Raw genomic sequence first — 25216 nt, 5'->3', positions numbered from 1 at the left:
TCTCCCCAACCACTAATCTTTTTACTTTCTCCATAATTTTTCTTTTTATCATAATATTATGTAGTTAGAATCGAACAGTATGGTGCCCTTTCGGATTGGTGTCTTTCACTTAGTAATATGCATCTAAGCTTCCTCCATGTCTTTTCATGTCTTCCTAAATTTTTTGATTTTTAGTGCTTAATAATATTCTGTTATCTTGAATTCAATTCATTTGTTTTAATCAGAACATCTTGATTGCTTCCAAGTTTCGGAAGTTATGAATAAAGATGCTATAAACATGTATAGTTAGGGTTTTATGTGGATATGTTTTCAATTCACTGGATTAAATACCAGAGAACATGACTGCTGAACACATGGGAAAGTATTGTCCACCCCTTTTAAAGGTGAATTGTCCATAGGAGGCCAGTCATTAGTATTCTGCTTTGTAAATAGGTAACTTAAGGTCAAAAAACTTAAATGACTTTCCCAAGGATTACACAGTAATAAGTGATAGAGCAGGTCTAAACTTTGGGATTTCTCCCTACTGGTCCAAGACTTTTTACTATCTTACGTGGCTTCCTCATTACATAACAGAGAAAAAGTTTGGATTTCTTACCCAGGGGTATAAGTCTAAAATTATCACACAGCTCAAAAAGACTGCAGTAATGTTGTACTTAGAACTGGGTGGGGAAAAAAGTACAAGCAAGAAAAGTATAATATTTTAATATGTTTAAGAGTGATGAGGATATTAAAGTTTCTAAAAAACCCCAAGAGTTTTATTTATATTAAAACATGTTTAGATGATAGTGAAATAGCAACTTATAGGAGGGAAGAAAATATTGAGAAATCACATATTCCATAAGGGTTTAATATCCAGAGTTGGGCTGGATTTGTGCCTCAGTGGCAGGTCACTTGCCTAGCATGTGTGAGGTATTGGGTTCAATTTCCAGCACCACATAGAAAAATAAATAAAATAAAGATATTATGTCCAACTACAAATAAAAATATTTTTTAAAAATACCAAAAGTAATGGGCTTGGGTTGTGGCTCAGCGGTAGAGTGCTTGCCTAACATCTGTGAGGCCCTGCACCACATAAAAATAAAGAAGTAAAATAAACATACGTGTCCAACTAGAAGTAAAAAAATAAATATATATTTTTTAAAAAATACAAAGTGAATAAAGAACTCCTTCAACTCAACAACAATAAAACTTGATTAAAAATGGGCAAAGGATTTCTCCAAAGAAGTTGCACAAATGACCAATAAGCACAAGATGTACAGCATCACTTGTCATTTGGGAAATGAAAATCAAACTACAATAGGAACCATCTCACACCCATTAGGATTGGCTACTATTCAAAAATAATAATAATGACAAGTGTTGACAATGGAATGAAAAAATAGAAACCCTCTTGTGTTGTTGGAGTAATGTAAAATACTACAGCCACTATGGAAAACAGTATGGCATTTGCTGAAAAACCTTAATAAACAATTCCACTTTGGGGTATAAATACCCCAAAGAATTGATAACAAACCCAAACAGGTATTTGGACAACCATGCTCATAGCATTATTTGCAGTAGCCAAAATGTGTAGGGATTTTAAATGTCCATCAAAGGTTGAATGAATAAACAAAATTTGGCATACACACATATAGTAGAATAGTATTCATCCTTATAAAGGAAGGGAATTCTGATACAACATTTATGAAATTTAAGGATAGGATGCTGTGTGAACTAAGGACAAATACTGTATAATTCTACTTAACTTAGTTAATCTGACCGAGAGTTGTCAGATTAATAGAGACAGAAAATTAGATTGGTGGTTGTCATGGAATGAATAGTGGAATGGGGAGATGATTATGGAAATGGAGTTTTGGTTTTGTAAGATAAAAAGTTCTGAACATTGGACACACAACTGCATGACTCTAATTAACCCAATGAACTGTGCACTTAAAAATGGTTGTGATGGTGAACGTTATGTGTATTCTACCATTATATTTTTAAAAATGAGTAAATATTTTGACCAAGCCCCAGATTTTTATAAGGCTAAGCTAATTATTTATATGTTATTTTATTCAAGTAAAGTACACAAGTGTTAAAAACAATTTTTTTTCAATACTCAATTTTTGATGAGTTCAGTCACTCTACTAACTAATATGATTTAGTAAATAATAGACATGTAGGCTTAGGCTTATACAGTGATTACTTTTTGTTTGATACTTTTGGAAAGTTCCTCCATTGCCACAGTCTGGCTGGGCACAATTCAGGAGCCACTTGTCAAAAGAAACAAACTTTATTTTTAGAACACACACGCCACACCACACAGCTCTTCATGAAAACCTTCAGAGCCCAACTGCCACCACTGGCTTCCCACAAGCCTCTCAACCTCCCCCACACCTCCTGCTCTTGAGGCCAATTGGCTGGGTCACATGGGCGGAGCTAAGAAAAAGTCCCCCAATGAGCAGCTCCGTGGTCTGAAAGGGCAGGGAAACAATCCAATGAGCATCACTGCAGAGGAGCCAATCAGTTGGCAGCTAGAAGTTTGCTGGGGCTGCTGTGAGCCAATCATCAGCTGGCAGCTGGAAGTTTGCTGGCAGCTGGAAGTTTGCTGGCAGCTGGAAGTTTGCTGGGGCCCCTTCTGCTGTGGACACTGTAAGCCAGTCATCAGCTGGCAGCTGGTACTGGCAGCAGGAAGTTTGCTGGGGCCCTTTCGGCTGTGGCTCTCAACACTTCATCATAGTATAACGTTTAACTCTGAGGCATTGCCAAGTTGTTTTTCAAAAGGCTGCACTAGGAAATGCTTTCTTGACATAAACACAAGTGCAAGCAAATGTGCTTCAGGTTGACTGGGTTCTGGGGGTGACGGCTTCTACAAAATTTAGATTTCAATCCAAGGTTATGGTAAAACATGTAAAGTTCAATGCCAGTCTTTTTTTTTTTTTTTTTTTTTTTTTTGGTATAGGAGGGGAACATGGAAGGTGCCTACAGGACCTTAGCAGAATCCTCACCATGGATGGGCACTGAGGATATGAGGCTATACAGTGGTGCTGTGATGTGCCTGGCTTCCTTTGATGGCAGGGAAACTGTAAAAGTGCTGGTGGATCCGCAAAGTGGAAATGGCTCCAAAAATCAATTTCTTTTTTATCACTCCCCAGTATGGGGACTGGAACCCAGGAACATTCTACCTCTGGGCTGTATCCCCAGCCCTTTTTAAAAACTTGATTTTGAGACAGGGTCTTGCTAAGCTGTCCAGGTTGTCCTCAAACTTACAATCCTCATGCCTCAGTTTCCTGAGTAGTTGGGATTATAGATGGTGGAATGAGAAGGTCATCATTATGCCAAATACATGTTTGAAGACATGAATAGGTATGAATATACTTTGTATATGAACATAGATGTGAAATATTGTGCTCTATATGTGTAATATGAATTGTAATGCATTCCACTGTCATAAGTAAATAAAAAAAATAAAATATGTGTTTTATAAGAGATAAATAAATGAGATGCTTTTTTATGTTAGAAATGCAAAATAACAGCTTTTGTAGTATATAAATAATCTCAAAGTCTAAAAATTATTCCAAGTACAATATCATGTGGTATATGTTTTTGTCATTTTACCCTTCTTATACTAATATTTCTGTTGTAAGGACCCAGCTCCCTTGGAACATTTCAGCAATAATTAATGGCAAAAGCAGCTGCCACCCATAAGTTCAGAAAATGGAGATTTCCCACAAGACGTAGATACTGTGAACGCATTGTCATATTTCGAGGTCTTAAATGTGAAGAGGTAAGATCTTTATGGAATCACATTTTTTTCTTTTGCTATATACTTCTTTCTTATGATTTTACTTATTTGGAGATGTGTGTGTCCACACACATATAAATATATATATAAATTTGTTGTTTGTTCTCCTGGGAATTAAGTTCAGGGTCTTGAACATGCCATATTTTTAGAGAGAGAAGAGAAAGAGAGAGAGAGAGAGAGAGAGAGAGAGAGAGAGAGAGAGAGAGAATTTTTTAACATTTATTTTTCTGTTTTCAGTGGAGAAAAAAATCTTTTTTTAAATTTTATTTTTTATGTAGTGCTGAGGATCGAACCCCGAGTCCCATGCACACCATGCGAGCACATTACTGCTTGAGCCACATCCACAGCCCATATACCCTTTCTTAAAATTGTGTTTTGAAATGGGTTCTTGCTAGAATGGTCTGGCCTTCAACTTGTGAAATTTCTGTTTCAACCCCTCAAGTAGCTGGAATCATGGGCATATGCCATCACACCTGGGTTGCCAGTACTTTTTAATAAAGTCCCACAGTTTATTTCTATAGTTTTCTTCTTTGTTTCCCTGTTAAATGTAATTCACAAACTACAAATAGTACTTTTTAACTTAATTTTGTCATTATTAGTCGGTCTGTATTTTGCTTAGTTGTGAATAATTTTAACTTGAGTCAATCAGGTTTCAAATATCATTTTCTTTAGTGTCTTCTTGTCTGCCATAAAAAATTCATGGCAAACTTAACCATCATTTGCGGACATCGGAAACTTTGGGGGAAAATACACTTATTTGGAGCAGAATTGTCCTGTGTTGCCAAAAAGGAGCCAGATGGCATTCCTTTCATAATCAAAATGTGTACTTTACAAATTGAAAAGACTGCCTTGTGTTTACAAGTATGTTGTTTACTCTTAAAACTCTAAAAACATAAATGCCTTTGTGATTTGTTTTAATGAAATAGAGACTTTAAGAAAATCAGCACTCTCCATTTGTAATAACTAAATTTATTCACATTTATTTGGAAAATGTTAATTTATTTGATTTCAACTTGTATTTTTTAAATAGTAATAAAAATTGAAGTAGATACATCAACTCTGTCTAGATGTCTGCATTTAGCTCTTTGTACTAAACTAAAATATTGCATTCTGTTTTTCTTTTCTCTTCAAGGGAATTTACTGAGTCAGTGGCAACAAGGCAAAAATCCCAATACTGTGTCAAGCTCTGGAAAACGGAAGGCATTTAGTAGATCTGTCCAAATTTTCTTCACATGACATCTGTGAAGTGTTAAAATTTTACCTTCAACAGGTTCAAGTTTTACTCTAAACCTACCATCAAATGCAAAGAGCAAAAATATTTTATATTTCATATTTTTCATTGGTATAGACTATGTCATCACCCCCCTCATTATTCTAAGATTTTTATTATTTTATTACTTTTTATTTTTTTTTTAATTTTTATTGTTGGTTGTTCAAAACATTACATAGTTCTTGACATATCATATTTCACACTTTGATTCAAGTGGGTTATGAACTCCCATTTTTACCCCATATACAGATTGCAGAATCACATCGGTTACACATCCACTGATTTACCTATTGCCATACTACTGTCTGTTGTATTCTGCTGCCTTTCCTATCCTCTACTATCCCCCCTCCCCTCCCCTCCCATCTTCTCTCTCTACCCCATCTACTGACTTCATTTATCCCCCTTGTTTTTTTTCCCTTTCCCCTCACTTCCTCTTGTATGTAATTTTGTATGACCATGATAATATTCCATTTCCATACAATTTCCCTTCTCTCTCCCTTTCCCTCCCACCTATCGTCCCTGTTTAATGTTAATCTTCTTCTCATGCTCTTCCTCCCTACTCTGTTCTTAGTTACTCTCCTTATATCAAAGAAGATATTTGGCATTTCTTTTTTAGGGATTGGCTAGCTTTATTTAGCATAATCTGCTCTAATGCTATCCATTTCCCTGAAAATTCCATGATTTTGTGTTTTTTCAATGCAGAGTAATACTCCATTGTGTATAAATGCCACATTTTTTTATCCATTCATCTATTGAAGGGCATCTAGGCTGGTTCCACAGTCTTGCTATTGGTAATTGTGCTGCTATGAACATCGATGTAGCAGTGTCCCTGTACTATGCTATTTTTAGGTCTTTAGGGAATAGACTGAGAAGGGGAAAAGCTGGGTCAAATGATGGTTCCATTCCCAGCTTTCCAAGAAATCTCCATACTGCTTTCCAAATTGGCCACACAAATTTGCAGTCCCACCATTAATGTACAAGTGTACCCTTTTCCCCACATCCTCACCAGCACTTGTTGTTGTTTGACTTCATAGTGGCTGCCAATCTTACTGGATTGAGATGGTATCTTAGGGTGGTTTTGATTTGCATTTCTCTGACTGCTAGAGATGGTGACCATTTTTTCATGTACTTGTTGATTGATTGTATGTCCTCCTCTGAGAAGTTTCTGTTCAGGTCCTTGGCCCATTTGTTGATTGGGTTATTGGTTTTCTTTTGTTTAATTTTTTGACTTCTTTGTGTACTCTGGATATTAGGGCTCTATCTGAAGTGTGAGGAGTAAATATTTGTTCCCATGATGTAGGCTCCCTATTTACCTCTCTTATTGTTAATTTTGCTGAGAAAAAAACTTTTTAGTTTGAGTAAGTCTATTTGTTGATTCTTGTTTTAACTCTTGTGCTATGGGTGTCCTATTAAGGAATTTGGAGCCCGACCCCACAATATGTAGATTAAAGCCAACTGATTCTTCTATCAGATGCAGAGTCTCTGTTTTGATATCAAGCTCCTTGATCCATTTTGAGTTAACTTTTGTGCATGGCGAGAGAAAGGGATTCAGTTTCATTTTGTTGCATATGGATTTCCAGTTTTCCCAGCACCTTTTGTTGAGGATGCTATCCTTCCTCCATTGCATGCTTTTAGCCCCTTTATCAATATAAGATACTTGTAATTTTGTGGATTGGTTTCTGTGTCCTCTATTTTGTTCCATTGGTCCACCCGCCTGTTTTAGTACCAGTACCATGCTGTTTCTGTTACTATTGCTCTGTAGTATAATTTGAAGTCTGGTATCACTATACTGCCTGATTCACACTTCCTGCTTAGAGTTGTTTTTGCTATTCTGGGTCTTTTATTATTCAAGATGAATTTCATGATTGCTTTATCTATTTCTACAAGAAATGCCATTGGGATTTTGATTGGCATTGCAGTAAACCTATAGAGAACTCTTGGTAATATCACCATTTTGATGATGTTAGTTCTGCCTATCCATGAACAGGCTATATTTTTCCATCTTCTAAGATCTTCTTCTACTTCTCTCTTTAGGGTTCTGTAGTTTTCATTGTATAAGTCTTTCACCTCTTTTGTTAGGTTGATTCCCATGTTTTTTTTTTTTTTTTGAGGATATTGTGAATGGAGTGGTTGTCCTAATTTCCATTTCAGACGATTTGTTGCTGATATCATGGAATGTCTTTGATTTATTCGTGTTGATTTTATATCCTGCCACTTTGCTGAATTCATTTATTAGTTCTAGTAGGTATAGAATCATGTCATCTGCAAATAGTGATAATTTAAGTTCATCTTTTCCTATTTTTATACCTTTAATTTCTTTCGTCTGTCTAATTGTTCTGGCCAGTGTTTTGAGAACTATGTTGAACAGAAGTGGTGAGAGAGGGCATCCCTGTCTTGTTCCAGATTTTAGAGGGAATGCCTTCAATTTTTCTCCATTCAGATTGATGCTAGCCTGAGGCTTAGCATAGATAGCTTTTACAATATTGAGGTATGTTCCTGTTATCCCTAGTTTTTCTAGAGTTTTGAACATAAAGGATGCTGTACTTTGTCAAATGCTTTTTCTGCATCTATTGAGATTATCTTATGGTTCTTATCTTTAAGTCTATTGATGTGGTGAATAACATTTATTGATTTCCGTATATTGAACCAACCTTGCATCCCAGGGATGAATCCTACTTGATCATGGTGCACATTTTTTTTGATATGTTTTTGTATCTGATTCTCCAGCATTTTATTGAGGATTTTTGCATCTAGATTCATTAGAGATATTGGTCTGTAGTTTTCTTTCTTTGAAGTGTCTTTGTCTGGTTTAGGAATCAGGGAGATGTTGGCCTCATAGAATTAATTTGGAAGTTCTCCCTCTTTTTTCTATTTCCTGAAATAGCTTGAAAAGTATTGGTATTAGCTCTTCTTTAAAGGTTTTGTAAAACTCTGCTGTATACCCATCCGGTACTGGGATTTTCTTAGTTGGTAGTCTTTTAATGGCTCCTTCTATTTCCTCAATTGATATTGGTCTGTTTAGGTTGTCTCTATCCTCCTGACTCAATCTGGGCAGATCATATGACTTAAGAAATTTATCAATGCCTTCACTATCTTCTATTTTGTTGGGGTATAAGGATTCAAAATAATTTCTAATTATCTTCTGTATTTCTGAAGTGTGTGTTGTGATATTGCCTTTTTCATCCCATATGCTAGTAATTTGACTTCTCTCTCTTCTTCTCTTCATTAGCATGGCTAAGGGTCTGTCAATCTTATTTATTTTTCAAAAAACAAACTTTTAGTTTTGTCAATTTTTTCAATTGTTTCTTTTGTTTCGATTTCATTAATTTCAGCTCTGATTTTAATTATTTCTTGCCTTCTAGTACATTTGCTGTTGTTTTGCTCTTCTTTTTCTAGGATTTTGAGATGAAGTGTGAGAACATTTATTTGTTGTTTTTTTTTTCTTTTTTTAGGAATGAACTCCAAGGAATGAATTTTCCTCTTAGAACTGCTTTCATTGTGTTCCACAGATTCCGATATGTTGTGTCTGTGTTTTCATTTATCTCTAAGAATTTTTTTTATTTCCTTCTTGATGTCTTCTATAACCCATTGATCATTCAGTAACCAATTGTTCATTCTCCAAGTGATGCATGATTTTTCCTTCCTTCTTTTATCATAGATTTCCAATTTCATTCCATTATGATCAGATAAGATGCATGGTATTATCTCTACTCCTTTATACTGTCTAAGAGTTGCCCTGTGACATAATATATGATCTATTTTTGAGAAGGATCCATGTGCTGCTGAGAAAAAAGTGTCAGTGCTTGATGTTGGGTGGTATATTCTATATATGTCAATTAAGTCTAGGTTATTAATTGTATTACTGAGTTCTATAGTTTCTTTATTCAACTTTTGTTTGGAAGATCTGTCCAGTGGTGAGAGAGGTGTCTTGAAGTCTCCCATGATTATTGTATGGTGGTCTATTAGACTTTTGAACTTGAGAAGAGTTTGCTTGATGAACATAGCAGCACCGTTGTTTTGGGCATATATATTAATGATTGTTATGTCTTGTTGGTGTATGATTCCCTTGAGCAGTATGTAGTGTCCCTCTTTATCCCTTTTGATTAACTTTGGCTTGAAATCTATTTTATTTGATATGAGTATGGACACTCCTGCTTGTTTCCGCAGTCCATATGAGTGATATGATTTTTCCCAACCTTTCACCTTCAGTGTATGTATATCTTTTCCTATCAAATGCGTCTCCTGTAGGCAGAATATTGTTGGGTCTTGTTTTGTGATCCATTCAACTAGCCTGTGTCTCTTAATTGGTGAGTTTAAGCCATTAACATTTAGGGTTATTATTGAAATATGGTTTGTTCTTCCAGCCATATTTGTTTATTAATGCTACTAAACCTGATTTGTTTTCCTCTTTGACTATTTCCCCCCCTTTACTGTCCTACCTCCCACTGTTGGTTTTCATTGTTGTTTTCCGTTTCCTCTTGCTGTAATGTTTTGCCAAGGATTTTTTGAAGAGATGGTTTTCTAGCTGCAAATTCTTTTAAATTTTGTTTATCGTGGAATGTTTTAATTTCATCTTCCATCCTGTAGCTTAATTTCGCTAAATACACAATTCTTGGTTGGAACCCATTTTCTTTCAGTGTTTGAAATATGTTATTCCAGGATCTTCTAGCTTTCAGAGTCTGTGTTGAAAGATCAGCTGTTATCCTGATTGGTTTACCCCTAATTGTAATCTGCTTCCTTTCTCTTGTAGCTTTTAAAATTCTCTCCTTATTTTGTATGTTGGGCATCTTCATTACAATGTGTCTAGGTCTGGATCTCTTATGCTTTTTCACATTCGGCATCCTTTAGGTTTCTAGGATTTGGGATTCTGTCTCATTCTTCATGTCTGGGAAGTTTTCTCCTATTATTTCATTGAACAGATTGCTCATTCCTTTGGTTTGGACCTCTATACCTTTCTGTATCCCAATGACTCTTAAGTTTGGTCTCTTTATGTTATCCCATATTTCTTGGATGTTCTGCTCATGGTTTCTTAACAGTCTTGCTGAGCTGTCTATGTTCTTTTCAAGTTGAAATACTTTGTCTTCATTGTTTGATGTTCTGTCTTCTAAGTGTTCTACTCTGCTGGTAGTATTCTCCTTTGAGTTTTTAATTTGGTTTATTGCTCCCTGCATTTCTTGGATGTCTGTTTGTTTGTTTTTTATAACCTCTATCTCCCTGTATAGTTCTTCTTTTCCTCCTGGGATTTGTTTATGTAATTCATTGTCGAAGTGATATTTCATTGTCTGATTTTGCTGTCTAATGTCTTCCTTGAGACTCCAGATCATCTGAAGCATGTAAATCCTGAATTCTTTATCTGACATTCCATCTGCTGCAGATATTTCCTCTTCTAAAGTTGAGTTGACCTGCATTGCTTGTGGCTTTTCTTTCCTTGTCTTTTCATACTGCTTGCATTTCTTCCTGCTTGGTGAAACTGTTGTGTTATTGAATTTTCCCCCTATATATTTATATTGCTCTTGTATAGTTGCAAAGTCTCCCTTGCAGGCACGGGCGGCGGCTGTGCTCCTCCTCAAATTGGGGTGTCTGTCTATAATGCTGGTGGGCCGCTGGACCCCTTCTCCGGGTTGCATGGTCTGCCCAACTTGTAGGCACAGGTGGCGGCTGTGCCCCTCCTCCAATTGGGGTGATCTTTCAACTATGCCTGCGGGCTTCTGGGCCCCGTCTCTGGTACACGCTGTCTACCTACCTTGCTGGCGGCAGTTGGGCCCTTCCTCCAATTGGGGTGATGTGTCTACCATGCAAGCAGGCCACTGGGCCTGTTATCCCGGTTGGTCACAGGTCTGCATACTTTGCAGGCGTGGGCGGCAGCTCTGCCCCTCCTCCAATTGGGGTGATTTGTCTACCACGCTGGCTGGGCGCTGGACCTGTTCTGCTGGTCTGTCACAGGTCTGCCTACCTTGCAGGCACATTCGGCGGCTCTCTCTAAGATGTTATAATGATGTACTTTGATGTAGATATATTTCCATCCAGTATTCTGGCCACTCCATGAGCTCCTTTAGTTGTGAGCACTTTAGTTCTTGGAACTTTTCTTGATACTTATTGCCATTCTCCCACCCTTGTACTTGAAGCTCTTCTTTGGAGATGTGTATGTGTATTATATGTGTATTATAAACACACATATAAATATTTATAAATTTGTTATTTGTACTCATGGGAATTAAAAATTCAGTGTCATGCACTTGCTTGGCAAGCATACTTCTTCTTCAGTTCCCTTAATTTTTCTTTATTGTTCTTTTTTCCTTCAAAAACCTTCTAAGACATTTTCTTGTCTTTTTCTTCTTGAATAAGTAAATTACTCCAATTGTGAGATCATGTTTTAATATTCAAGAAGTCTGATTTTCTATTCCTTTGATTAAATTTTTTAAATGATTATATGATGCTCTTTTATTGTGGATATCCATAAATTTTTCTCATTAAGGGTTCTTTACTCTATTTGGCCTCCAACCTCTGTAGAAATACAATGAGACACTCATATATAACATTAAATTTTCTATAGCAACATAAAAATTAAAAATAAAGTGAAGCAAATTTTAATATATCACTGAATATTTTGAATATCTAGTTTTATAAATTATGAGGTATTTTGTTTCTTTATTTATTTGTATTTCATATCTTTTTTTTTGAAATCTGGTATCTATTTTTCATTTAGAGTACATATAAATTTAGATCACTTCCTTTTCCAGTACTCTTTCACCATATCTGACTAGTTGCCAGCATATTGACAGTATCATTTTACACCTTCAATTTGTTCTTTTTCTACTCATTTTGAATTTTTTCTTTCATGGTGCCTAGATATATTAGAGTTTGGACTTGAAATAGCTTTGGAAGCACTTGAACACATCAAGGCTTTTTAAAAACTTTGAACTTTACTATAAAGTGGTCTACGTGGACTGTTTGGTATATGCCTAACTACATGTCTCTAGTTCCCTGTTCTGGCACTGCTGTGATCCTCCTGAGAAGGCATTTTATTTAATTTTAGATGGACACAATATTTTCAATTTATTTATTTATTTATTTTTTTGTAGTGATGAGGATCAAACCTAGTGCCTCACACATGCCAGATGAGTGCACTACAATGAGCCACAACCCCAGTCCCCCGGGAAAGTCTTTTTTTCTCCTTTCCTAGAGATACAGTACCAATACTTTGGGAGCCAGGGTTACTAAGACTGTAGGATCTGTGCTTTCAGTGTGCATATAGCCAACATATCCCCATTTGAGGACAGTTACCTCTCTGTACCTTATGTTTGGCATTGCCTCGATTCAGAGAGCCTCTGTATCCCATTGCCCAGAGAAAAATTTTCCAGAGTTTCAGAAAGAAGATTGCTCTAGTACATGGAGTGGAGACAGGATTCTATAAAGAGCTAACCTTTCTCAGCTGGCCCACCTGCAACCTAACCCAAGATCAGAGGACCTGGTAGTGATTGTCCAGGTCCCTTTAGGATTCTGAAAATCATGTTGAGTGACAAAGTGTCAGTTCTCTTGAAAATGAAGCATCAGGACTTATTCATATGCTTTTATACTTGTGAATTGTTGTTTTTTTCTATTTTCCTAGTCCTTATGAGCCTACTATATTTTAGTGGAATTGCAGGAGGGAAAAAATTAAGTATAGATTGCTGGATCTACAATGTTAGCCCAGGAAAGCATTGATAACCCTTTAATCACATTCTACAGACCCTTCAACTGAGAATTGGAGGTTGATACCTTTGAATGACTATAAGTCTCATAATGTGTCATCCTTAATCTTGTTTAGTCAGTCAGGGAGAGATGAATTGGCTCCAATACAATAAACTTACATTCTTTTGAGGAATTTTTGTATGTCTAAGACTTTCACTTGGGAAAGTGTGCTCAATTCTTGAAATAGTATTAGAGAGTAGCATTTATCTGACTCATTGACCTAAAGCTCCAAGAGGTGAAGTGAGTTGCTTCAGATCCCAGAGTGGTGAAGATAGAAACTGATCACAGGGCAACACTCTAACTTCCTACAGATTTTATAGGACATCAGGTAGCTAACGGTTCACTGAATTTTCTAGTGTAGATCAATAGAAACATTGAAATTCATTATGACAGTGGATATTTGTTGTAAGAACTTTTTCTTTTGATTTATTCATGGCAAATCATCCTGTTCTAAAGTTTCTTGAGATGTTGACAGTATGTTTTTGTAGGTCATATTATCTTGTGCTGATCTTCATTTTTGCCCAAGTAAAATGTATGCCCTTTACACTTTGATTTTTTTACCACTTACTCATAAAATCCATGGATTTCTGATTCATTTTATAGATTTTGTGCACTAATCTATGTTTGTTCCAATAAAACAGCTGAAGATTATGCTATTTGGGGGGCAGATGTGAATATAATGTGTTTAGGATAGAGATGAAGAGTATTAAAATCCCATAATGAAGCTTAAAGTTTAAACTTCATTTAAAGTTTAGAATTTCACTTATTATCTATTAATTTGTTATTAACGTAAATATAATTTATAGTCAAGATTTTGATTTGCTTTCTAAGTCACTTCTCTACCAAACATATATATTTTATATTATGGGCAGTGATGAAGCTCAGTAATAGAGTGCTTGAATAGCATGCTTGAGGTCCTAGGTTCAATCCCCAGTACTGAAAAAGATATCAATAAATACAGATTGACTTTTGATTTTGTTAATCTAAAGGGACATGCTAACTTATTTGAGTAATTCTCACTTATAGTTGACTTTAACAAAGAAAACAGGCAGAAGATTTTTTTCAAGATATTTATTTTTTGGTTGTAGCGGAATGCAATACCTTTATTTTATTTATTAATTTTTATGTGGTGCTGAGGATGAAACCCAGGACTCCACATGTGCTAGGCAAACACTCTACCTCTGAGCCACAACCTCAGCCCAAATGTATTTTTAATATTATTTTGTTTCCTTAGCTACCAGCACCATTGGTTTTATTCCAATGGTACCAGGAATTTATGGAGCTTGCAAATGTCATCCAACATATTAACCAAGAACAGGACACCAAAAGGGACAACTCTGAAGACAACATATCTCCAAATATGTGTATGGAAATCAACCAAACTCTTCTCAAAACCAAGGAATTTATAAGAAAATTGCCACTGTCCAATTTTGACACTCTACATTATCTTATCGTCCATCTTAAGAGGTAAGAATTTTTATACCATCTTAACCATTTTTAATTGAACAGGGCAATAGTGTTCAGTACATTTATGTTGTTGTGGTATGATTTTCAAAATAATTTTTAGGATGTTTTTATTATGTGTTGGGAGAGAAAGACATTGAATACATCTTCATGCAGCAAACATGGTACCCTCAGATGCTTCTTGTGTGCCAGGCTCTGGCTGGTGAAACTAGGATGGAAACATAGCGTTTCTGCTATTTGTGGGCTCATCGTCTTAGTGTATAGATCTGTATTTAACCACAGTTCACCATCATCCTTTTTCTAGTAGCTGTGCACAGCTTGTGGGCATGCAGAGGTAGTTTGGGTGTAGGGATAGAGCAGAAGATGCAAAAGGCCTTGTGTCTGATTTTAGGAACTGAGGGGTGACTTGGAAGTGAATGTGCAGAAGAGCATATGAGGCAGAGAGTAATAAACATGGAGACACAAGAAAGCATTTTACATTTAGAAAATTTGATTTCATTAGCCTACAATATAACAAGCAGTAGCAGCAACTGTGCTACCCTTCCTAGAGACTTGATAAAAAAATCTTACCTCCCTGGCAAATGAGTTGACCATATTGTTTCTATACCCACTAAAGAACTTGGAATCAGGAATTTCACATATTCAGATTTGCCTGCTAGACGTTTCTGTCATCAATTAAGATATCCTTTTTAATTTTTTTTTTTAATTTATTTTTTGTGGCTGGAATTGTGGCTCAGCAGTAGAGCATGTGCAAGGTGTGCAGGGCCCTGGGTTTGAACCTCAGCCCCACATACAAATAAATGAAGAAAATAAAAATTAAGAAAATTATTAGTTCAAATCAGTTATACATGACAACAAAATGCTTTTCAATCCATTGTATACAAATGGAGCACAAATTTGAATTTCTCTGTACATGATGTAGAGTCATACCACATATGCCATCATACATGTACTTAGGGTAATGATGTTCCTCTCATTCCACCATATTTCCTACCCCATACCCCTCTTCTTCCTTCCCTCTCCTGAGCCCAATCCATATTCCTACATCCCCAGAGACCCAATTATGTATCTATATTTATTTATCAGAGCGAATTTTCGCTTTGATTTTGGGGGATTGGCTTACTTCATGATATTCACCAACTCCATCCATTTACCTGTAAATGCCATTATTTTATTCTCTTGTAATTCTGAGTAATAGTCCATTGTGTATATATACCACAGTTGTTTTTTAAAACTATTCATCTGTTGAAGGGCTTCAAATTATTCCATGAAATTGAAAAGGAGGAAACCCTTCCAAACTCATTCTGTGAAGCTAGTATCACCCTGATACCCAAACCAGCCAGAGACACATCAAGGAAAAAAATTTCAAAGCCATATCCTTGATGAACATAGATGCAAAAGTTCTCATTAAAATTCTGGCAAATCACATACAGAAACATATGAAAAAAAAAAACAATGCACCATGATCAAGTTGTGTATTCCAGGGATGGAAGGTTGGTTTGACATACAGAAATCAATAAATGTAATTCATCACATCATTAAACTTAAAGAGAAGAACCCTATGATTATATAAATTGATGCAGAGAAAGCATTTGACAAAATACAGTACCTTTTCATGTTCAAATCATTAGAAAAACTAGGGGTAGTAGGAATATACCTCAACATAGTAAAAGCTCTCTATGCTAAACCTAAGGCTAACATCATTCTAAATGAAGAAAAATTGGAAGCATTCCATCTAAAAATTGTTCAACATAATCCTTGCCACTCTAGCCAGAGCAATTATATGAAAAAAATTCAAGGAAATATGAATAGGAAAAGAAGAACTCAACTTATCATTCTTTGCCAATGACATATTTTTATACTTGGAAGATCCAAGAAACTCCACCAGAAAACTTCTAGAATAATAAATGAATTTGGCAAAATAGCAAGATATAAAATTAACACTCAGAAATCAAATGCATTTTTATACATGAGTGATGAATCCTCTGAAAGACAAATAGCAAAACTCCTCCTCCCTTCTCTAGCACATGTCTGAAAACAAAGACAGTCCATTACCTCTCTGCAAAGAAAAGCACTGGACTCACTGAGTCCATTTATCTGATTTGATATATATATATATATATATATATATATATATATATATATTGAATCTATCTATCTATCTATCTATATCTCTATATAGTTATATAGATATAGATATATTTAACATATATAGATAGATAGATAGTTAGATAGTTATATTCACTATATATATCTCCCAGCTTTTTTAGTCATATATAAATATAGTATCATCCTGATAGCTAAACCAGGGAGACACATATTTCCTTAGATAATCATAGAAATAACAAGCTGAGAGTGTTTGAAGTAAAACCAGAACATTGATAGTGTCAATAGAACAGAGAGATATTCAGAAAGAGAATCATTTAGGCTAGAAAACTAGGTGAGGGCAGTTGGGAGTGTGGCTAGTGATAGAACACTTACCTAGCACATGTGAGACACAGGGTTTGATACTCAGCACTGCATAAAAATAAATAAATAAAATAAAGGTACTGTGTCCATCTCTACGTAAAAATTATTTTTTTTTAAAAAGAAAACTAACTGGGCAGTGAAAGAGAAATTGACAGTGATTTTTCAGTTTCCAGTATAAGAAATGGGGAGTATATCCCACATACAAAGATGGAGCAATTTTTAGGGGTGTTTTTCTTCCTTCTGCTACTGAGTTCAGTAGTTCCTTCTACTTACATGCATTTTATCCTAATATAGTACTCTGAAACTCAGTTTGGTGTGTGGTAAGTATCATAATGAAGCAAAGATTCTTTCCCTATACCCCCTAAACTTGACCCTTGACAAATGTTTTGTAGTATTCTATAGACCATTTTATCTCCACCCTTCTCAAGTCATAGTAAACTACAAGGACCTCTATTAGGCAAATCTCATACACTTTATGTGTTCTTCTTTTAAGGGTTGTAGTCCATTCTGAAGAAAATCTGATGAACTCAAAAAACTTGGGTGTGGTATTTGGACCCTGTCTGATGAGGCCCAGGCCTACAACCACTCCTGGTTCCATCTCCTCCTCCCTTGTTGCATATGCCAATCAGGCCCTTTTGGTAGAGTTCCTCATTACCAATGCACAGATGATCTTGGATGGGTCCCTCGAGCCACAAAATATTTCATCTAATACTGATGTTGTTGCACCTCCGGTGGATAAAAGCCCTCCTTCCAAACCTGTAATATCAGCAGAACATTCCACAAAGTCACAATATTTTTCTGCAAAGAAAGTGAGTTTTGACCATTACAGAATTGCATTAAATTTGTGATGTTTATATTAACAAGTTAATAGTCTTTGAACTGATTTTTTGAGATGTGTTTTGCTTTTAGTTTAAAACTTTTCTTGTATCAATAGGATATCCACACTGCAGATATTGAAATTAAAAATTATGAATTGACTATATCATTTGAGAAATCAGAATGCAAGCAAAATGCATTGGAAAAAATGGGATGCATGTCTCATTGGTGTGTGGTCATGTAACATATATGTTTGCATATTTCAAACCTTGCCAAGAAGTCATGATTAAAAACCAAGGTGAGGGCTGGGTTTTTAGCTCAGTGGTAAAATGCTTGCCTCAGCATCTGTGAGGACATGAGTTGGATCCTCAGTACCATATAAAACAAATAAATAAAGATAAAAATATTGTGTCCATCTACAATACTCATCCTTTAAAAAAAAACAAGGTGTTTTAAATTGAGGTAAGTTCAAACTTCAAGGTTTTATTAGTTAACTTTTCTAGTCATTGATAAAGTTTAATGAATGTCATTAAAATGCTTTGTTTCTTTCTTGTAAAAAGATATCTTGCAATTTATAAATTATTTTTGTTCTCTTTCTGAAATTTGTTTTCACCTTTACTTCTTTGTCATCAATTAAAATCAAAGCAGAAAAAAGAAGCTGGACTCCTGAAACAAAAAAAAAAAATAGACTAAAATTCATTGATGTCCCTTTACCTGTGGCCTAACTTTAGCACATTAAGCACACATGTCTTCCATTTTCTTGGCTCCAGTCTTTTTGTTCACTGTTTTTTGACCGTTTGATTTCAGTGAATGTTTTCTCGTAAGGGGGTTGAAAAACTTTCATTCATTACTGTTTTAGTAGAGCTAAATCAGAATATTTCCATATATAACCATAAATGTTAAATTTGATATATAAAATTAATGAAATATCAATGAGTGTAGCCTGAGAAAGTCTGAAAACAAAGACAGTCAATTACCTCTCTGCAAAGAAAAGCACTGGACTCACTGATTCCATTTATCTGATTTGATCTTATTAGCACTTCTGTGCTTGAACCTTGGCCTAATTTAAGCCATAGCTAACAGTCTGAGGAAGGCAAATAATGCCATGTGTCATGTCTCTAAATTATTGTTGATTCAAGATTTGAACCTCATCCTTTCTCATTCCTAAATGAAATCTTGTTTTGCTGTCCAAAGAAATTGGATTCCCAGGTAGGTATAGTAATAACAATAAATAATTTTAATGTATTTGAAGTTTTCATTACTTCCAGGTAATTCTGAGCCTTTTCTTTATAAGATCATTAACACCACATGCCAACATATCTCCACATAGGAGTTTGTCTTGACAGAAAAAGGCAGGTAGGGCTAGTGCACTAGGCTTGCCCAGGGCAGAACTGGAGCAGGGGCTGAGACAGAGCACCCAGGCAGCTAGAAGTGGTGCTAGAAGTTCTGCAGGACTGTAAATATGTTCTAGTGGTTGCCATCCAACCACAATGGCTCAGCTCCCTTCTATCAATGTGGAGAAGGGCCCAGGACAGCAAATCACATGAGCACTGCCTGGGAACCAGGGAAGAAAGGCCAGAAGCCTCAGGTGAAGAAGGAGGTCAGATGAGATGATGACCTGCAAGTGATGCTGGTGTGCACCTGTCTGCATACCCCTGCTCAAAGATTTGGGAGAAGGATCAGGTGACACGGATGAGGACTGTGGGCTAGAACAGGGCTGTTAGAAAGCCATCAGACCCATGGTAAGGCACACAGTTTTCTGATGTTTCACAGCAGTGAAATGAGGATCATGGCCAGAGGGATGCCCTTTTCTAGCAACAGGAGCTTCTGGGGTATATGGAGCAAAGACAGAATGTGAGAAGCTAGGCTTCTAGGGGAGAAAACAGGGACCTTGGGACCAGACAAGAGGAGAAAGAGAAGGAGGTAAATCTGGAGTCTCCAGGACCAGTAGCACAATGGCAATTTTGACAGCTCTTAAATCTTCCTTTGTTCAGAGGATGTTGCCATGTAATAGTGGATCAGCTGGGAGAGCATCCAAGTCCTCTCTGGTGTTTTACCCTCAGTATGGACAGAATGTAGCTGGAAAGCATATTAAGTGACAGACAAAGTCTTTGGGATTCAGGACATGGCATTTCTTTGTGTACAGAATAGTGTTACTGTTCTAGAGTTACCATTGTCTGTTGAAATCAGGAACATTTTAACCCAGAAAATATTCATTCATGGGTAGTATATTAAAACAAGTTACTATAGGAAGTGTTTTTTTTTAATTATGTGATTTGTGACTATTAGTTCTATTAAGATAAATTTTTAAAAGTAATTCTTTAATTAAAAATGTACCTTTAATATTGTATGGATTTTTGATTCCTCTGCATAGATAACTGAGAAAATAATGTTGGAAAAATATTTAAGACTCTGTTGTTTGAGAGAATGACCATCAATAAATAACCACACTTCCTTATTAACCAAGCTCCATGAAGTTAAAAAAAAATCTCTTCTTTTTCTGATCACAAGGAACTTAAATCACCATCACAAAAGATGGACAATACATGTAAAGCCAGGAAACCACTTAGTCTGAAATCTGATGTGACAACAAATGATATACAGAGGCCTATGCCAAGCACCAAGATCAGATGTTTCTGTTTGCCTATAGATAGGTTCCATTTTGCAAGTTCTCCTAATGAGAAAAACAGCAGAAATGTGGGAAATGTCAATTCAGACAAGTTTTGCCAAAATCTTACCTTTGAAGTACTTAATAGAAAAGATACCCCTACTTCTGTTGGCTCCCAATTTGATGGTTTTGATCAGCAGATTCCACAAAAAACTCAGGGACAACAATGTGAACCAAAGAACTTAACTGGCATGAGTGCAGTGATTGTGCAAGTGCACTCCAGGAAAATGTGACAATGAGCATCAAGGTTAGTGGTGACCATTCCAATGATGACACACAGCCCAACATGCCAGCCATTTCAGCAAGAGAAACACCAGTGAGACTGTCCTCTCATTCTCACCGTCTTTCTCCAGCAAGAGCACCCAGAATACTGCAACTCCAACTCGGGACAACATTTTACAAACCACCTACCCCGATCAGCAAAGTCAGGGGGACTGAGGAGAGACCAGCTTCACCTTCAGCAGCAGTGCCTCCTAGTACAGCTCTTACTCCCCTGAGTCATGTGGAGAAAGATGTTCCAGAGGCAGACAGCACATCAGCTTATGCTTTGAAGCCAGCTTGAGCCTAAAGAGAACTCTGAGGAGCTCGGCCTGCCTGACATGAATCCAATGTGCCAGGGACTCAGGCTCAAACAAATGGAAGAGTGTCAAGACCTTGAATTTGAAATGCCACAGTTTGTGTAGGGTTGACAAAATTCACTTTTTCTTTTTCTTGTTTCGTTTTTATGTATTGTGTTTATTTTATGAAAGAATGCAGTGAAAGAACCCCTTTTGTATAGGATTGCCAAAGTGTATATTTTGCCTTTTTGCCTTGAATTGTGTTTGCTAGTCATATAGAATGGTAGTGGTTTAGTCATATAGAATGATAGTGCCTCACTGGTATTGTCTTTAAATTCTGTGTTTTTGAGGTTATGCATAAAATAAGTATTATAATTTTAAATTTAAAATAATTTTCTCTATAAAATGATTCATGTAAATGCATCTTTAATGTATAATATTGTTCTCAAAAAATAGGGGCAGTAAGGGAAAATGAGCTTTATTTTGGAGAAAACCTGGTGCTGATTCATGAAATGCTTCTCAATGCAAGTGCCTGAAAAATCTTGATTGGAAATGAATATATTTTTTCCCACATAATGTTCTAGTGCACCTTTGACCAATTGTGTTGTTGTAGCATGTATGGAAGCATTGGCAATTCACTTAACATTTTAAAATTTACATAGTGGCCTAAAAGCTTGCAAATCTGTGTTTACTAGCATTCTACTTGTCAATTTTTACTTATGGTAATTAATATCATTGTAGAAAGAAAATGCACTTCAATACTAAAAAGTTTGAGACATTGGCAGAGACAACACAGACTGACAGAGTTGAGGCATCTCGAGTGTGAGAGACCTGTAACCTCACTCCTCTCAGCTGCGGCCTGTTGCTGCATTGCCTGGGACTTCTGGCTGTCTGCTGAGGAGAGCAAGTGGCCAACAGCTAGGGAAAGATGAAGCTTTCTCTGGTGGCCCTGGTTCTGCTGCTGCTCTGCGCAGCACGGATGAGGAGGATGACAAAAAAACGACGTGGGTACCGTGCTGAGCATCAACCTGGGGACCACTTACTCTTGCATCGGGGTGTTCAAGAATGGCCACTGGAGATCATCTCCAATGATCAGGGCAACCGCTTCAGGCTGTCTAATGTGCCCTTCATCCCTGAAGAAGAATGTCTGAACAGCGCGATACAGTCAAGAAAGAACCAGCTCACCTCCAATCCTGAGAACATGGTCTTTGATGCCCAGTGGCTTATTGGCAGCAATGGGAATGACCCTTCTGTGCAGCAAGACATTAAGTTCTTGCCTTTCAAAGTGTTTGAAGAGAAACATAAGCCATACATTCAGGTTGATATTGGAGGTGGGCAAACTAACACATTTGCTCCAGAAGAAATCTCTGCTATAATTCTCACTAAAATGAAAGAGGCTTATTTGAGAAGAAGGTTACCCATGCACTTGTTACTGAACCAGTCTGTTTTAATGATGCCAGTGGGAAGCAACCAAAGATGCTGGAACTATTGCTGGCCTGAATGTTATGAGGATCATCAATGAGCCTACAGCAGCTGCTATTGATTATTGCCTGGATAAGAGGGAGGAAAAGAAGAGCATCCTGGTGTTTGATCTGTGTGGTGGAACCTTCTATGTGTCTCTTCTCCCCATTGACAATTTGATGTCTTCAATGTCATGGCCACCAATAGAGATACTCATCGAGGTGAAGAAGAATTTGACCAGTGTGTTATGGAGAATTTCATCAGGCTGTACAAAAAGAAGACTGGCAAATATGTTAGGAAAGAAAACACAGCTGTGCAGAAACTCCAGTGTGAAGTAGAAAATGCCAAGTGGCCCTGTCTGCCCAAAATTAAGCAAGAATTAAAATTGAGTTCTGCTATGAAGGAGAAGACTTTTCTGAAACCCTGACTCAGGCAAAATTTGAAGAGAAAACATGGACCTGTTCTGGTCTACCATGAAGCCTGTTCAGAAAGTATTGGAGGTATCTGACTTGTAGAAGTCGGATATTGATGAGATTGTTCTTGTTGGTGGCTCTAGTCAAATTCCAAAGATTCAGCAACTTGTTAAAGAGTTCTTCAATGGCAAGGAACCATTCTGTGGCTTAAACCCAGATGAGGCTGTTGCATATGGTGACACTGTCCAGGCTGGTGTACTCTCTGATGATCAAGATACAGGTGACCTTGCTCTGCTTGATGTATGTCCCCTGACATTTGGTATTGAAACTGTGGGAGGTGTCATGACCAAAGTGATACCAAGGAACACTGTGGTACCCACCAAGAAGTCTCAGATCTTTTCTACTTCTTCTGATAAGCAACCTACTGTTCCAATAAAGGTGTATGAATGTAAAGGACCCCTGAAAAAAGACAACCACCTTCTGGGTACATTTGATCTCACTGGAATTCCTCCTGTGGGGTCCCCCAGATTGAAGTCACTTTTGAGATATATGTGAATATTATTCTTTGGGTGACAGCTGAAGACAAAGGTACAGAGAACAAAAATAAGATTACAATTACCGATGACCAAAATTGCCTGACACCTGAAGAAATTGAAAAGATGGTTAATGATGTTGAAGAAGACCCAGCATCAGGCTGCAGATAATGCTTTCCTCTCTGATGTGAAGTGACCAGCTGATAGCAGGGTACATATCCATGAGATGCCATGGACACTCAGGAGGCATAAGCGAAACTGTGAACCCGTTGCTGGGGACCATCCTCTCTGTGCTCTGCCTAATTGCTGGAAAACTGAGGTTCAGTGGCTCCCCTTTCTGGGGCTCTATTTCTCCAAGAAGAAAATGCGTGACTGCATCTGCTGATGGCTGAGCATTCCTCAGACACCACTCTGCACTTTTTGAATGACATGTCACTATAGCATCAGGCAACACAGTGCAGTGGTGAGTCTCAGATATGCTTCTTAAAGGGAAAATTTGTTTCTTAATTGTTTGCCTAAAGAGACTGTTGTACTTCCAAAAAATAAAAATACATAAAAACGCAATAAATGTTAAAGCATAATACCTTTCTTTTATATAGTGAGTCTGAAAAAATTTCACTGTGCAATATTCCCAGCCGGTCGTTTTTTACAAAAGCATTCTCATTACCTCAATTTTATTGCCAAGAAATGAAAAAAGGAGGAAATTGTAGATGAATAAGAAAAATCCACTTTTAATAATGCTGAGTCATGTTCCTATATGAAATATAAGAATTCATAATCAGATTGTACAATCAGAGGGCCAGATATAATTTCTATAGGCCCAATTATTGCTAATTCTTATTTCAAACACTATGAATATTTTTTGGAATTATTTCCACCCCTTGAAGGACTTTTAAGCCATTAGCTCATGTAGCATTCAACTACCTGCCAAGCATAGTCTCTCCAAGCACACAAAGTAAACCTCAAGGTTTCTGTTGAAAAAAATTGCAGGTTCTGAATGATAGAAAATAGTCTTAAGTTGCTTTAAGAGAACGTTCAAGGTAAAGCTGTAGAAAGACTGAGCAAGCCTTGGAGAAAACAAGAAAAAAGGAAGAAACTAACTGTCCCCAAGATTCCGGGGGAAGGGGATTTTTAAAGTAAGTGAATACTCAGTGCATCCTGGAGCTAGGTAGTGAACAGTGTCCATTTGTCCTATAAGACCACAAAGGCTGGAGGGAATAAGTGAGCTGGGCAGAGCCACCAAACTGGTGAGTAAAGAAACTGGCTTCAGCCTTCCAGGTCTTGCTCCAATGCCTCCACCCACATTCTGTCTGAGTCCAGACCTACCTTCCCTGGGACCATGTCTATAAAGGCTGCTGCAGCAAAGGCCTCAGCATTTGTAGAGTTCACTGTGAAGATTACAATTCCGCCTTCTCTCTTTGTTCAGATACTTGGCAGTGGATGTTTCTGGCTGTTCCCATTATTCTGGACTAGACACTCTGAAATTAAGCCCTCCTCAATGGCAATACATCGAGTATTGCTGACTGATTCAACTAAGAGAACTTGGCACATGGCGGAGGGCACTGAGAGATCAATTCTGTGACCTCTTCAGCTGTGTGGGCAAAGGGAGTCTTAAACCAACTGAATGCTGTTTGCTCAGGATCACTAGGCAATGCTGGGCCAAAGTGGACCTGGGGCGAGCAGTTTGCACCCCTCAGAACCCACACCAAGCCTGGAGCGGTTGAATTCAGGCTCTCTGTATGCAGTTTCTAGTTGATTGTCTGCATCTCCCTGCCAAGCCATCGTGACTCAGTGCTACAGATGCTCCCATGGAATAGAGAAACAACTCTTTGGTTTCTCTGTGAACCTTTTGAGGTGATTCCAACGAAGCCTTCATAGGCAGCAGGCCCAGGATTGAGACAGGACCTGGCAGAGCCTGACCGGACCCACCCTTCACATCGAACACCTGGCAAAGGGAACGGTTGGCTTTCCTTCGCAATGAACAGAGAACTGACGTCACCAGAAATCAGTGGAGGGGACAGCTTCATGGAAACTGACGTCTGTAGGTGTG

General features: G+C 37.2%; 2 pseudogenes; both read left to right on the top strand.

Annotated features, from left to right (window-relative positions):
- The first annotated feature begins 2950 nt into the window (after positions 1-2950).
- LOC144249310 (rho GTPase-activating protein 29-like) lies at positions 2951-20885 on the top strand (annotated as a pseudogene).
- Positions 20886-21687: 802 nt separating this feature from the next.
- On the top strand, positions 21688-23337 carry LOC144249309 (endoplasmic reticulum chaperone BiP pseudogene; annotated as a pseudogene).
- The last annotated feature ends 1879 nt before the right edge of the window (positions 23338-25216 follow it).

This window comes from Urocitellus parryii, chromosome 11 (assembly GCF_045843805.1).
Source record: "Urocitellus parryii isolate mUroPar1 chromosome 11, mUroPar1.hap1, whole genome shotgun sequence".
In the NCBI taxonomy this organism is placed as follows: domain Eukaryota; kingdom Metazoa; phylum Chordata; class Mammalia; order Rodentia; family Sciuridae; genus Urocitellus; species Urocitellus parryii.
This window is presented reverse-complemented; position numbering and strand designations above follow the sequence as displayed.